This window comes from Lissotriton vulgaris, chromosome 10 (genome assembly GCF_964263255.1).
Source record: "Lissotriton vulgaris chromosome 10, aLisVul1.2, whole genome shotgun sequence".
Lineage (NCBI taxonomy): Eukaryota > Metazoa > Chordata > Amphibia > Caudata > Salamandridae > Lissotriton > Lissotriton vulgaris.
In genome coordinates this window covers 416545654-416561619 of record NC_141698.1, presented here as the reverse complement: position 1 = coordinate 416561619, position 15966 = coordinate 416545654, and the positions used below count along the sequence as shown (strand labels likewise).

The 15966-nt window shown below is 45.8% G+C and overlaps 1 protein-coding gene across 1 annotated transcript in view; it reads left to right on the top strand.

The window, feature by feature from the left end:
• Positions 1-287: 287 nt before the first annotated feature.
• Positions 288-15966, top strand: part of ANTKMT (adenine nucleotide translocase lysine methyltransferase) — a 108817-nt gene continuing 93138 nt past the window's right edge. The window contains exon 1 of the mRNA XM_086941250.1: positions 288-305. The gene's annotated coding sequence lies outside the window, so the exon portion shown is untranslated. The remainder of the gene's footprint in view (positions 306-15966) is intronic.

Sequence of the window (15966 nt, the reverse complement as noted above, 5' to 3'; positions counted from 1 at the left end):
CACACAAGGAAGAGATACAAACAGAAAAAAATTGAAAGTCATTCAAGGAAGGGATACGAGTGGATATACTCGAAGAGTCACATAGGAATGGTATGGACCTCAGAATCATGAGACCTTTGCTGGTCTCTCTACTTCTCTGCAGTCAGTACCCTCGCACAGCCTCATTCGGCTCTGGGTTACGAGCAATATCTCCGATACAGCTTAATACATACCAGTGTGATCCGCCATTTCCTTAAAAACTTCGAATAAACCGGAACCGACACAGATTTAACTTCCAGGTCACTATGACGTCGCTTTCAACTTCGGTGAGTAAACTAGATGAGCTCCTGACGGTTGTCATGGAAATATCAACGTCCAGCTCGCTGTGGCGAACTGCACCAGTTTGGGGGAGAAAGGGGAAAGCATCCAACCGAAGAGCATCTAGCGGACGTCCGCTGCGTCCCCACACTGACACTTCTAATCAGCGAAAGGCTGGCGGTGTTACTTCCTTCATGGAAATGAAAAGGGGACTGTGTATTCTGTTTGGTCTTAAAGAATCCAACCTTATAATCGTTTTCGGCTTTGTATATGTCCCCGAGCTGGCGCCTGGCGCTTTAATTACCCGCGGAAGTCGATGCATTCACAGGCGTATAAGGAAGGGCACGTGACGTTTTCACATCGTCAGATACGTAGATCGTCCGCCCGACCTTGTCTGTACGTCACCAGCTACATAATGCTACCTAAAATGTTCTAACGTGCCAAGGTCACTTGATCAGGCTGAATCTATCAGTTTGGCTCCTGAGAAATGTTACGTATAATAATCTTATTGATCCGTGCATTAGTGAACAGCAAATGCAGGCCGAAGCTATGCATGTCAGTCCTTTCGACTTTCGTCACACACTCCATTTTTCAGCAGAAAAATACATTGTTTTGATTGTCCCTTTAAAATGTTTTGAGTGCACTGTAAGTTAAAGAGACGATTAACTTCTCCCGATTTTTTTTCTAAAGCTCCATTCCAGGCATTCTCAAATGTTGGCATATACAGAACCCCCATCTTATTGCCTGTATGGAATTTCAATCGCATTTTCAGCAGCCCTCTGTTACATGCGTAAACATGAGCTCCTGCTTGCCAATACATAAAACAAAATAGAAACTTTGTTACTTGAAAAGGAAATCTTCAACTTTTAAGAAGATACAGTAAAGAACATTTAAGAAGATACACTAAAGTTATACGTAAAATGTTACCAATAATGGGAGGGAGTGAATACACGCGTCTACTCTCAAATTCGGACCACATTGCACACAATAGGGGCATTCTAGCATAAAGTTTAAATGTCACACGTATGAAGACCATAGCTGCCAAGGTTTCAGATTGCTCACATGTGACATATTCATAATTTCAGTGTAATTATGAGTGACATTCAACGACTATGAGTGACACTTTCTCGCAAGCAAAATCAAGAATAAAGACGAGGGAAGCATATTAAATAACATCCTTCTTTCTCCTTGTGTGTTTTTCTCTCTCTTACTCTGGGTCAAAGTCATGATGAAGAAAAATAAGTGCTGGCCTCCAAAAATTAGTGTTGGTATGCCCAATCTGCAACCACCAGCTCAAATTAAGCATTGGCTGGGGGTGTTGGAGGAGATATAATGCTGACAGAGTATGTGCTGGAACTGATGGCTAAGTTGTATTGCTTCGCACTCCAATTCTTAAGTAATATGTCAGCTGACATTAACCTATAGTAGAAAGGAAAGTAAGTACCACCGAGAAATGTGTCGCCTACCTGAGGGGAGGCCTTAGCATCACATCTTTAGCTCCTGAGTTTAAAGAGAGGATTAGCGAAGGAGGTCTGAGATTTATTACCACTACACTTGGCAACTACAACAGACACTCACTATCTCACTTCGCCAAACACTTGTCTTGACACACATAATTACTCTAACAAACACATCTGTACACCACCAACTAAATAACATCACACACACAGTCAAAGCATGGAGAAAGCTTGCACTGCTGAATCTGAGTGTGGTGAGCTGAACGCATTCCACCATTTATGTGTGTACTGTGCTGCAGCTGGTGCCGTTATTGAGATCTGTAAACTCTCCATAGAACACAACTCCAGGGTCTCTTCACCAGACTTTGAACTGCCATGATAGTGCCATGCGTGACCAAAACAGCATCTGTTGACTTCCATTTAAATACTGAAAACTCGCACATGACGCTCAGAAACTTTCAAAAACAAAGCGCTGCTTTAACATTACCTTTTTTTCCCTTCTGTATTTGAGCTATTTATTTCTTCTGTGCTCCTTTCATATATATCTATCATCCCTCCACTTCTCCCTTACGGTCCCCAATGCCCTTCTGTCACTTCCCTTCCTTACTTTCTTCCTCATTTTCAATATTTACACATTTTTTTACAATGATATGAAATTTTTTATTAGTGTCACAGTTATGCGCATTTGTTGAAAAACAGTCCTGTGCAACGAGTCCCACGGTTTGTGAATAGCTCTCTGCTGCATGATTTATGTGGCAAATATTTGAAAGGCTCTGCTCTTGCACAGACTCTTTGAGTCAGAGCCGGCCCCGGCTCGGCTCTGCTCTCCCTGTTTTTTTTGGTTGCCTCACTCACCGGGCAAGCTCCACTTGTGCCAAGGAGCCGCCTGAGTTTCACGCTGCCTCTCCACGCCAGCTGAAGTGGCTGTGGGGAGACTGATTAACATACTGAAATAAATCCAGCAGGTTGCCTCACCTCACGCACAAAAACCAAAGAGACCCGGCATCACACAGGCTAAGAGGCATAAAGCAGGGGGGTGCTGCCCACGGGCACTGCTGCCAACGAAGACCAGTTACAGAGTAGGCCACAACGCGTTGTCACTTAGTTTGGACCTGAAGTGCAGGGCACAAGAAACAAGCAGAGAACTGCCGCCTCCAAACCCAATAAACTCCGCTCGTGTCCTGTACACAAGAGCTGTCGAATCAGATGCGCGGCTGATAAACAGCAGCTGCTCTGTCTTCACTTTTATCAGCACCCAGCTTTGCCCGGAATGTACACTTACCTTACCTGAACCCTGTCCGTTTGGCGACCCGTTTGTTGTGACAGCCAAGTCACATCAGGCTGCACCACGGCCGGGATGAGAGAGTGAGACTCACTCGGTTGATGAATGCAGGCCGCCCCCATGTCGCTGCGCGGTGGGTGCCTGCCAACTCGGACTCTGAAAAGATAAATTCGTTTGCAATTCTTCACTAGGTGTGCAGCAGTCAGAGGTCAGACAGCTCACACTTTGTGCACTGCATGCTGCCATCAGCGCACTAGACTCCTGCTGCTTCTCCTAATGGAGCACAGCTTCTACTACCGTGGTAGCACTTCACAGTCAGAGTGCTGAGGCACCACACATATGCGTGACAATGCATTTTAGTGCAGTATGCAGATTACCACACTGAAGTGCGCTAGTGTCACGCCTGATGCGTGACACTTGGCAGGCATGGAAGACCTCACTCTCAAGTCGTTTTCGCTGTCTCCTTTTTACCCTCACATGAACTAATAACAAGCATTGGCATAGCCAATAGGTCTCGCCTTTGGAACCTTATAAGTGTTTAGTTATCCAGCACAATATCCTTGGTGCAGCAACAGGAAGTGTTATTTATTTATTTTTTAAGCTTGTATAGAGTGCAGCTAGGTGTCCCGGCGCTAAGTGTTGCATGGCTAAACACTTATAAGGTCAGTGAGCAGAGTCCAGGAAGTGGTAAGGAGACAGATTAGTGCTGTCTCTTCCCAAGACAAAAAGTTGTTTAAAAAACGATTTTCACTTTCTGTGTTTACTGTCTTTGCCTGTGGTTGTTCCAGTTAAAAATTGTAGTTTTAGACTGCCTGTAATTGCATATTTTATCACCTGTGTTGTGTTTTAAACTTGTGTTTTTCCCTGCCCATGATTGCCTCCATTTAGCGTGTTGAATTGTGGGATTTGCAGTCCAACCTCTGTAGTTTGTCCCTCTCATTCCTTGGTGACAATTCTGTTTTCCCTCCAAATTTCTCCTTTGCTCTGTGCTAAGACCTGTATGTTAAAACAGTGCACTCCCAGCCACCATTTTGTGTTCACAAGCCAGTGAAACCAGCCCCCTGCCTCCCCCCCAGCAACAGGGATTTTCTACATCAGAGGGTGCTTCTGTGAGCTGTTTAAACTGTTTTACTAGGGCCTGTGCACTTTGTTTTTTGGCCAGCAGGGAGAGTAAAGTTTTATTCAAACAGTATTGTTAGATTTCAAGTTAGTGAGGCCCTTACCTGCTGAAGTCCAAAGTGTGGATTGAGCCGGTCTGTCTCCTATGAGATTCTGAACAGGAGCAGCAGCTTCCAACTCCCTGGCCAGCAAACCTTGTATGAGGTCGCTGGGACCTTACATGGTCTGCTAGTGGTTGGTACATGTCTACACTGATTGGTGGTTGTATCTGGTGTTGCTATTGGATTAGGGTGAATGTCCTCATTGGTTGGGTATTTGAGGGTTCTGATTGGTTTCTGGGTATGTGATTCAATCATTGTAGGGTTGGGACTACGGTTAGGATTTCTATTGGAAGTAGGGACTAGGGCTTCCTATGTTATTGGTTGTTGGGAGTAGGGTGGGACTAGGGCTAGGGTTAGACCTTTAATTGGAAGTAGCGATTAGGGCTTCTGGTGTGATTGGTTGCTGGACTAGGTGTGGGACTTAGAGTAGGGTTAGGCTTTCTATTGGAAGTAGGGACTAGGGCTACCTGTGCCACTGGTTGCAGGGACTTATTTTGGGTCTACTGGTAGGGCTAGGGCCTTTATTGGACGTAGAGATCCGGGTTTTTGAACTGATTGGGTGCTTGGACTAGGGCTAAGATTGGCTGTAAGGTCCTGGTCTCCTATTTGTTCTAGATTTTAGGGCTAGTGTTGTAATTGGATAGTGTTAGGGTTCCCATTGCCTGAAGGGGTCACCTGATTACTAGGGCTATAAAAAAGGCCAGGGCTAGGGCGTCTCAGCCCGAGCGTCGAGGCTAAGGGCAGTTGCCTATCTGAGCCTGTTAAGGGCAGAGAGGACAAGGCAAGTTGCCTGTTTGAGCCTGTCAATGGCAGAGAGGACAAGGGCAGTTGCCTGTTTGAGCCTGTTGGAGACTGACCAGGGCCAGAAATGCTGCCCATTTTCCCATTTAGCAATACCCAGCCCACACCATCCACATCCACAAACTTAAGGTACTTATGGATCTATATATTTATCACTTTCTTCTAATTTAGCATTTCCAATGCACTACCCTATTTCCCAGCATATAAATCCATTAATATATCCTCTAGATCCACGTTCATGTATCCCAAACCCCATGCCACTACTATGAACCCCAAAATAACCCTTTCTTGACTCTCTCCTACTCTACCCCTCCTTGTATCATCTGACACCTCTTTCTACTATACCTATCCCCCAAAACAAACCTTTCTAAACTCTTCCCTCTGACTCCTCCCCTCCAAAACTCATTTTTACTCATCCAAAAGCCTCCCCCTACTGCTAAGACCTAAAAAAAATCCTTCACTCTTTTATCCCTCCACTATGCTTTTGAATCAAAATTAACAGACTAACATGTTCACTTCTCAAATTCCATATTCAACTATACTAATGCACCACTAATCTTTTATGGGTTCGGGAGTGGCATGCTTCAACACCCCACCTGGGGTAACAAGTGCTATATGAATGCAAACCTTTCTTCCCCTTTTATCCTTCCACTATCCTTCCCACTCCAAATAACTAATATCGGCCACTGAGATTACTTTCATATTTCACCATACTAATTCACCACTAATCCTTTATGGGCTTCCAGAGTAGCGTGCTTCAACACCCCATCAGGGGTAACAAGCGCTATATAAATACAAACCTTTTTTCCTCCTCTATCCTTCTGCTTTCATTCCAAATCCAAATGACTGACTAACCTATCCACCACTTAAAATGTACTTGCATGTTTCACTATACTAATTCAACACTAATCCTCTATGGGTCCCGGAGTAGCCTGCTACTCGCCGATAAAGCGCTTCAACGCCTTGTCAGGGGTAGTAAGCGCAATATAAATGCAATTACAATACAATACAATATAAAGGCGAGACCTATTGGCTATGCCAATGCTTGTTCTTACCTCCCTGCAAGACTAAATGCTGACGCACATGGAGAGATGTTTAGGGAGAGGAAGTGACCTGGCTATTATCAGTCATTGCCTTCCACCCTCAAAATAGAGAGAGAAAGTTTTTCCTCAACATATTTTTTCCTCCTCCTGCTTGGCTTCAACCTGTGCTCTTCAACTTTCCTGGTTGTCATTATAATCCTTCCTTGTTATAGCTTTCCAGGCTTCTTTGTTTCATGGACTTTCTTATCCAAGATGATTCTCATGTTGGGCGTTATCAAACATTGTGCCAGTTTCACCATTCATGATCCCTCCCAACTATTTGCCTGTTCCTAGTCACATAACAAAGAACCTGCTATTGTGTATACCTACAGGAAATTTCATCCTGAAACTACTGAACACTATCCACAATCATTGACTGATGAATTATCAAACATTGTCTGTCTAATTGTTATAATTCCTTAACTACCCACTTGCTGGGAGGGGAGGGAGAGGAGAGGAGAGGAGAGGGAGAGGTAGGGGTAGAGGAAGAGGAGAGGGAGAGGAGTGGAGAGTCCAGTCGTTAGGTAAATGTAAAATGTAAATTGATACTTGTATAGCGCACTACTCACCCGCAAGGGTCTCAAGGCGCTTGTACGAATACCGCTGTGGAACCCATCCTGGCTTTAACTGTGAGGCGTCCACTCCTGGCACCCCCAAGGTGGAGGCCAGGCCTCCTTAGCGTTGTGGGGGCCGTTGTGGAGATTAAGCAAGCTATTGCCCAGAGTTGCAGAGTGGGACTCCATGATTGGAATAGGCACCGAGGTTAGAATTATCAGGACCGTGGAATTTTGAGCCCAAGACCCACTGAGGCGGGGATTTGAACCCTGGTCCCGGGCTAGACATCTGCATCAGGGTCTGCCGCTCTAATCATTGAGCCATACTTCTAGGTGAGAACGAGATGAATGAGAAGGCAGTAAGCAAATGGGTCAAAATGGAGAAAGGAGTCAGAGATGGTACATAGGAGAAAATGAAATGAGCGAGAGTGACAACTGAAAGGAGGGAATATCTTTAGGGACAACCTAAGCCAGTGGGATGTAGTGAATGAGAAAGCAGGGAGATCCAAGCTTGGTAAAAAAGGGAAAGTGTAAGAGGAAGGAGAATTAGTGAATTGTTGAAGGTTTAGAGTGAAATTCAAATGCAGAAATAGTTACTCATGAGGTCAGAGGTAGGGCCAGTAGTTGTTAGACATCTCTGCTCTCCTTGAGTTACTGGGTCTCCTTGAGTCTCCCCGACTGACTGCAACCTCCTAAACCTCGCAGTCAAGATAGATCTCTCTAAATTTAATAAAGTCCACTCCAAATCATTCTGCGCTTGATACTAATGTTGATCGTGTAATGATCCTCATTGTTTGGAGCATTCTCCATTGACCCGCGTGCATGATGCTGAACACTATCAGTCAGTCTGGTGAAATCTTCAGGAATCTTGGGCTCTCAACCCTCTACGTTACCTCTTCCCCTTCTGCATACTCTGTGCTGCACTTGAGCTGTCAGTGCGGGACAGTCTTGCATCACTGTCTTGGGCTATCAGTCTGATGCTATCTCAAATGGGGATATCCAGGGTCACAGTATAGCCCTCAGTTTTAGGCTGTCAGTCTGGTCAGGCTCCCGTAATTTTGGGGTGTTGGTTTGGTGCAGTATGCCATGGTCTTGCGTGGAGCTTGCTACAGTCTTCCATAGTTTTGCGTTGTCTTTCTGAAACTGTCTCCCAATAGACAGTGACTGCACTTGGACTGCCACTCTGGTATAGGGTGAGGCCTCAAGCCTTTCACCTGCCAGTCTGATACAATTTCCTTACTCTGCCTGTGGACTGGGCCCTTCATTTGCGCTCTTATCTGGTAGAGTCCTGCATAGTCGTGGCCTATCAGTTTGTTACAGTCTTCCCTAGCCTTCGTCTGTCAGTCTGTTACTGTCTCCCATAGTCTTTGTCTGTCAGTCTGTTACAGTCTCCCCTAGAGCGTGCCTGTCAGTCTGTTAGTCTTCGTCTATCAGTCGGTTACTGTTTCCCATAGTCTTTGTCTGTCAGTCTGTTACAGTCTCCCCTAGAGCGTGCCTGTCAGTCTGTTACAGTCTTCCATAGTCTTCGTCTGTCAGTCTGTTACTGTCTCCCATAGTCTTTGTCTGTCAGTCTGTTACAGTCTCCCCTAGAGCTTGCCTGTCAGTCTGTTACAGTCTTCCATAGTCTTCGTCTGTCAGTCTGTTACTGTCTCCCATAGTCTTTATCTGTCAGTCTGCTACAGTCTCCCCTAGAGCTTGCCTGTCAGTCTGTTACAGTCTTCCATAGTCTTTGTCTGTCAGTCTGTTACAGTCTCCCCTAGAGCTTGCCTGTGAGTCTGTTACAGTCTCTCATAGTCTTCGTCTGTCAGTCTTTTACTGTCTCCCATAGTCTTTGTCTGTCAGTCTGTTACAGTCTCCCCTAGAGCTTGCCTGTTAGTCTGTTACAGTCTTCCATAGTCTTCGTCTGTCAGTCTGTTACTGTCTCCCATAGTCTTTGTCTGTCAGTCTGTTATAGTCTCCCCTAGAGCTTGCCTGTCAGTCTGTTACAGTCTTCCATAGTCTTCGTCTGTCAGTCTTTTACTTTCTCCCATAGTCTTTGTCTGTTAGTCTGTTAGTCTGTTACAGTCTCCCATAGAGCTTGCCTGTCAGTCTGTTACAGTCTTCCATAGTCTTCGCCTGTCAGTCTGTTACTGTCTCCCATAGTCTTCGCCTGGCAGTCTGTTACAGTCCCCCCTAGAGCTTGCCTGTCAGTCTGTTAGTCTTCGTCTGTCAGTCGGTTACTGTTTCCCATAGTCTTTGTCTGTCAGTCTGTTACAGTCTCCCCTAGAGCGTGCCTGTCAGTCTGTTACAGTCTTCCATAGTCTTCATCTATCAGTCTGTTACTGTCTCCCATAGTCTTTGTCTGTCAGTCTGTTATAGTCTCTCCTAGAGCTTGCCTGTCAGTCTGTTACAGTCTTCCATGGTCTTTGCCTGTCAGTCTGTTATAGTCTCCCTTAGAGCTTGCCTGTCAGTCTGTTACAGTCTTCCATAGTCTTCGTCTGTCATTCTTTTACTTTCTCCCATAGTCTTTGTCTGTCAGTCTGTTACAGTCTCCCCAAGAGCTTGCCTGTCAGTCTGTTACAGTCTTCCATAGTCTTCGTCTGTCAGTCTTTTACTTTCTCCCATAGTCTTTGTCTGTCTGTCTGTTACAGTCTCCCCAAGAGCTTCCCTGTCAGTCTGTTACAGTCTTCGTCTGTCAGTCGGTTACTGTCCCCCATAGTCTTTGTTTGTCAGTCTGTTACAGTCTCCACTATAGCTTGCCTGTCAGTCTGTTACAGTCTTCCATAGTCTTCATCTGTCAGTCTGTTATTGTCTCCCATAGTCTTTGTCTGTCAGTCTGTTACAGTCTCCCCTAGAGCTTGCCTGTCAGTCTGTTACACTCCTCCATAGTCTTTGTCTGTCAGTCTGTTACAGTCTCCCCCAGAGCTTGCCTGTCAGTCTGTTACAGTCTCTCATAGTCTTCGTCTGTCACTCTGTTACTGTCTCCCATAGTCTTTGTCTGTCAGTCTGCTACAGTCTCCCCTAGAGCTTGCCTGTTAGTCTGTTACAGTCTTCCATAGTCTTCGTCTGTCAGTCTGTTACTGTCCCCCATAGTCTTCGTCTGTCAGTCTGTTATAGTCTCCCCTAGAGCTTGCCTGTCAGTCTGTTACAGTCTTCCATAGTCTTCGTCTGTCAGTCTTTTACTTTCTTCCATAGTCTTTGTCTGTCAGTCTGTTATAGTCTCCCCTAGAGCTTGCCTGTCAGTCTGTTACAGTCTTCCATAGTCTTCGCCTGTCAGTCTCTTACTGTCTCCCATAGTCTTCGCCTGTCCGTCTGTTACAGTCTCCCCTAGAGCGTGCCTGTCAGTCTGTTACAGTCTTCCATAGTCTTCATCTATCAGTCTGTTACTGTCTCCCATAGTCTTTGTCTGTCAGTCTGTTATAGTCTCTCCTAGAGCTTGTCTGTCAGTCTGTTACAGTCTTCCATGGTCTTTGCCTGTCAGTCTGTTACAGTCTCCCCTAGAGCTTCCCTGTCAGTCTGTTACAGTCTTTGTCTGTCAGTCTGTTACTGTCTCCCATAGTCTTTGTCTGTCAGTCTGTTATAGTCTCCCCTAGAGCTTGCCTGTCAGTCTGTTACAGTCTTCCATAGTCTTCGTCTGTCATTCTTTTACTTTCTCCAATAGTCTTTGTCTGTCAGTCTGTTACAGTCTCCCCAAGAGCTTGCCTGTCAGTCTGTTACAGTCTTCCATAGTCTTCGTCTGTCAGTCTTTTACTTTCTCCCATAGTCTTTGTCTGTCAGTCTGTAACAGTCTCCCCAAGAGCTTCCCTGTCAGTCTGTTACAGTCTTCATCTGTCAGTCGGTTACTGTCTCCCATAGTCTTTGTTTGTCAGTCTGTTACAGTCTCCCCTAGAGCTTGCCTGTCAGTCTGTTACTGTCTCCCATAGTCTTTGTCTGTCAGTCTGTTACAGTCTCCCCTAGAGCTTGCCTGTCAGTCTGTTACAGTCTTCCATAGTCTTCATCTGTCAGTCTGTTATTGTCTCCCATAGTCTTTGTCTGTCAGTCTGTTACAGTCTGCACTAGAGCTTGCCTGTCAGTCTGTTACACTCCTCCATAGTCTTTGTCTGTCAGTCTGTTACAGTCTCCCCCAGAGCTTGCCTGTCAGTCTGTTACAGTCTCTCATAGTCTTCGTCTGTCAGTCTGTTACTGTCTCCCATAGTCTTTGTCTGTCAGTCTGTTACAGTCTCCCCTAGAGCTTGCCTGTTAGTCTGTTACAGTCTTCCATAGTCTTCGTCTGTCAGTCTGTTACTGTCCCCCATAGTCTTCGTCTGTCAGTCTGTTATAGTCTCCCCTAGAGCTTGCCTGTCAGTCTGTTACAGTCTTCCATAGTCTTCGTCTGTCAGTCTTTTACTTTCTCCCATAGTCTTTGTCTGTCAGTCTGTTATAGTCTCCCCTAGAGCTTGCCTGTCAGTCTGTTACAGTCTTCCATAGTCTTCGCCTGTCAGTCTCTTACTGTCTCCCATAGTCTTCGCCTGTCCGTCTGTTACAGTCTCCCCTAGAGCTTGCCTGTCAGTCTGTTAGTCTTCCATAGTCTTCGTCTGTCAGTCGGTTACTGTTTCCCATAGTCTTTGTCTGTCAGTCTGTTACAGTCTCCCCTAGAGCGTGCCTGTCAGTCTGTTACAGTCTTCCCTAGTCTTCGTCTATCAGTCTGTTACTGTCTCCCATAGTCTTTGTCTGTCAGTCTGTTATAGTCTCCCCTAGAGCTTGCCTGTCAGTCTGTTACAGTCTTCCATAGTCTTTGCCTGTCAGTCTGTTAAAGTCTCCCCTAGAGCTTCCCTGTCAGTCTGTTACAGTCTTCCATAGTCTTCGTCTGTCAGTCTGTTACTGTCTGCCATAGTCTTTGTCTGTCAGTCTGTTACAGTCTCCCCTAGAGCTTGCCTGTGAGTCTGTTACAGTATCTCATAGTCTTCGTCTGTCAGTCTTTTACTGTCTCCCATAGTCTTTGTCTGTCAGTCTGTTACAGTCTCCCCTAGAGCTTGCCTGTTAGTCTGTTACAGTCTTCCATAGTCTTCGTCTGTCAGTCTGTTACTGTCTCCCATAGTCTTTGTCTGTCAGTCTGTTATAGTCTCCCCTAGAGCTTGCCTGTCAGTCTGTTACAGTCTTCCATAGTCTTCGTCTGTCAGTCTTTTACTTTCTCCCATAGTCTTTGTCTGTCAGTCTGTTAGTCTGTTACAGTCTCCCCTAGAGCTTGCCTGTCAGTCTGTTACAGTCTTCCATAGTCTTCGCCTGTCAGTCTGTTACTGTCTCCCATAGTCTTCGCCTGGCAGTCTGTTACAGTCCCCCCTAGAGCTTGCCTGTCAGTCTGTTAGTCTTCGTCTGTCAGTCGGTTACTGTTTCCCATAGTCTTTGTCTGTCAGTCTGTTACAGTCTCCCCTAGAGCGTGCCTGTCAGTCTGTTACAGTCTTCCATAGTCTTCGTCTATCAGTCTGTTACTGTCCCCCATAGTCTTCGTCTGTCAGTCTGTTATAGTCTCCCCTAGAGCTTGCCTGTCAGTCTGTTACAGTCTTCCATAGTCTTCGCCTGTCAGTCTCTTACTGTCTCCCATAGTCTGCTCCTGTCCGTCTGTTACAGTCTCCCCTAGAGCGTGCCTGTCAGTCTGTTACAGTCTTCCATAGTCTTCATCTATCAGTCTGTTACTGTCTCCCATAGTCTTTGTCTGTCAGTCTGTTATAGTCTCTCCTAGAGCTTGCCTGTCAGTCTGTTACAGTCTTCCATGGTCTTTGCCTGTCAGTCTGTTACAGTCTCCCCTAGAGCTTCCCTGTCAGTCTGTTACAGTCTTTGTCTGTCAGTCTGTTACTGTCTCCCATAGTCTTTGTCTGTCAGTCTGTTATAGTCTCCCCTAGAGCTTGCCTGTCAGTCTGTTACAGTCTTCCATAGTCTTTGTCTGTCATTCTTTTACTTTCTCCCATAGTCTTTGTCTGTCAGTCTGTTACAGTCTCCCCAAGAGCTTGCCTGTCAGTCTGTTACAGTCTTCCATAGTCTTCGTCTGTCAGTCTTTTACTTTCTCCCATAGTCTTTGTCTGTCAGTCTGTTACAGTCTCCCCAAGAGCTTCCCTGTCAGTCTGTTACAGTCTTTGTCTGTCAGTCGGTTACTGTCTCCCATAGTCTTTGTTTGTCAGTCTGTTACAGTCTCCACTATAGCTTGCCTGTCAGTCTGTTACAGTCTTCCATAGTCTTCGTCTATCAGTCTGTTACTGTCTCCCTTAGTCTTTGTCTGTCAGCCTGTTATAGTCTCTCCTAGAGCTTGCCTGTCAGTCTGTTACAGTCTTCCATAGTCTTTGTATGTCAGTCTGTTACAGTCTCCCCTAGAGCTTGCCTGTCAGTCTGTTACTGTCTCCCATAGTCTTTGTCTGTCAGTCTGTTACAGTCTCCCCTAGAGCTTGCCTGTCAGTCTGTTACAGTCTTCCATAGTCTTCATCTGTCAGTCTGTTATTGTCTCCCATAGTCTTTGTCTGTCAGTCTGTTACAGTCTCCCCTAGAGCTTGCCTGTCAGTCTGTTACACTCCTCCATAGTCTTTGTCTGTCAGTCTGTTACAGTCTCCCCTAGAGCTTGCCTGTCAGTCTGTTACAGTCTCTCATAGTCTTCGTCTGTCAGTCTGTTACTGTCTCCCATAGTCTTTGTCTGTCAGTCTGTTACAGTCTCCCCTAGAGCTTGCCTGTTAGTCTGTTACAGTCTTCCATAGTCTTCGTCTGTCAGTCTGTTACTGTCCCCCATAGTCTTCGTCTGTCAGTCTGTTATAGTCTCCCCTAGAGCTTGCCTGTCAGTCTGTTACAGTCTTCCATAGTCTTCGTCTGTCAGTCTTTTACTTTCTCCCATAGTCTTTGTCTGTCAGTCTGTTATAGTCTCCCCTAGAGCTTGCCTGTCAGTCTGTTACAGTCTTCCATTGTCTTCGCCTGTCAGTCTCTTACTGTCTCCCATAGTCTTCGCCTGTCCGTCTGTTACAGTCTCCCCTAGAGCGTGCCTGTCAGTCTGTTACAGTCTTCCATAGTCTTCATCTATCAGTCTGTTACTGTCTCCCATAGTCTTTGTCTGTCAGTCTGTTATAGTCTCTCCTAGAGCTTGCCTGTCAGTCTGTTACAGTCTTCCATGGTCTTTGCCTGTCAGTCTGTTACAGTCTCCCCTAGAGCTTCCCTGTCAGTCTGTTACAGTCTTTGTCTGTCAGTCTGTTACTGTCTCCCATAGTCTTTGTCTGTCAGTCTGTTATAGTCTCCCCTAGAGCTTGCCTGTCAGTCTGTTACAGTCTTCCATAGTCTTCGTCTGTCATTCTTTTACTTTCTCCCATAGTCTTTGTCTGTCAGTCTGTTACAGTCTCCCCAAGAGCTTGCCTGTCAGTCTGTTACAGTCTTCCATAGTCTTCGTCTGTCAGTCTTTTACTTTCTCCCATAGTCTTTGTCTGTCAGTCTGTTACAGTCTCCCCAAGAGCTTCCCTGTCAGTCTGTTACAGTCTTCGTCTGTCAGTCGGTTACTGTCTCCCATAGTCTTTGTTTGTCAGTCTGTTACAGTCTCCACTATAGCTTGCCTGTCAGTCTGTTACAGTCTTCCATAGTCTTCGTCTATCAGTCTGTTACTGTCTCCCTTAGTCTTTGTCTGTCAGTCTGTTATAGTCTCTCCTAGAGCTTGCCTGTCAGTCTGTTACAGTCTTCCATAGTCTTTGTATGTCAGTCTGTTACAGTCTCCCCTAGAGCTTGCCTGTCAGTCTGTTACTGTCTCCCATAATCTTTGTCTGTCAGTCTGTTACAGTCTCCCCTAGAGCTTGCCTGTCAGTCTGTTACAGTCTTCCATAGTCTTCATCTGTCAGTCTGTTATTGTCTCCCATAGTCTTTGTCTGTCAGTCTGTTACAGTCTCTCCTAGAGCTTGCCTGTCAGTCTGTTACACTCCTCCATAGTCTTTGTCTGTCAGTCTGTTACAGTCTCCCCCAGAGCTTGCCTGTCAGTCTGTTACAGTCTCTCATAGTCTTCGTCTGTCAGTCTGTTACTGTCTCCCATAGTCTTTGTCTGTCAGTCTGTTACAGTCTCCCCTAGAGCTTGCCTGTTAGTCTGTTACAGTCTTCCATAGTCTTCGTCTGTCAGTCTGTTACTGTCCCCCATAGTCTTCGTCTGTCAGTCTGTTATAGTCTCCCCTAGAGCTTGCCTGTCAGTCTGTTACAGTCTTCCATAGTCTTCGTCTGTCAGTCTTTTACTTTCTCCCATAGTCTTTGTCTGTCAGTCTGTTATAGTCTCCCCTAGAGCTTGCCTGTCAGTCTGTTACAGTCTTCCATAGTCTTCGCCTGTCAGTCTCTTACTGTCTCCCATAGTCTTCGCCTGTCCGTCTGTTACAGTCTCTCCTAGAGCTTGCCTGTCAGTCTGTTAGTCTTCCATAGTCTTCGTCTGTCAGTCGGTTACTGTTTCCCATAGTCTTTGTCTGTCAGTCTGTTACAGTCTCCCCTAGAGCGTGCCTGTCAGTCTGTTACAGTCTTCCCTAGTCTTTGTCTATCAGTCTGTTACTGTCTCCCATAGTCTTTGTCTGTCAGTCTGTTATAGTCTCTCCTAGAGCTTGCCTGTCAGTCTGTTACAGTCTTCCATAGTCTTTGACTGTCAGTCTGTTAAAGTCTCCCCTAGAGATTCCCTGTCAGTCTGTTACAGTCTTCCATAGTCTTCGTCTGTCAGTCTGTTACTGTCTCCCATAGTCTTTGTCTGTCAGTCTGTTATAGTCTCCCCTAGAGCTTGCCTGTCAGTCTGTTACAGTCTTCCATAGTCTTCGTCTGTCAGTCGGTTACTGTCTCCCATAGTCTTTGTCTGTCAGTCTGTTACAGTCTCCCCTAGAGCGTGCCTGTCAATCTGTTACAGTCTTCCATAGTCTTCGTCTATCAGTTTGTTACTGTCTCCCATAGTCTTTGTCTGTCAGTCTGTTATAGTCTCTCCTAGAGCTTGCCTGTCAGTCTGTTACAGTCTTCCATAGTCTTTGCCTAGCAGTCTGTTACAGTCTGCCCTAGAACTTCCCTGTCAGTCTGTTACAGTTTCTCATAGTCTTCACCTGTCAGTCTGTTACAGTCTCCTACAGTCTTCACCTGGCATTCTGTTACAGTCTACCGTAGTCTTCACCTGTCAGTCTGTTACAGTCTCTGGAATACCGGGTTTTTTTGGACCCGGCGGTGCCATGGAACACACCTGAAAACTCCAAGTCCTTCCTGTTTCAGACTACAGAAACACAGAGTCTTCTAGGCGAAGTCAAAAGATCGTATTTATTGGCTGCAGCCAGTAACAGATATCCTAGAAGT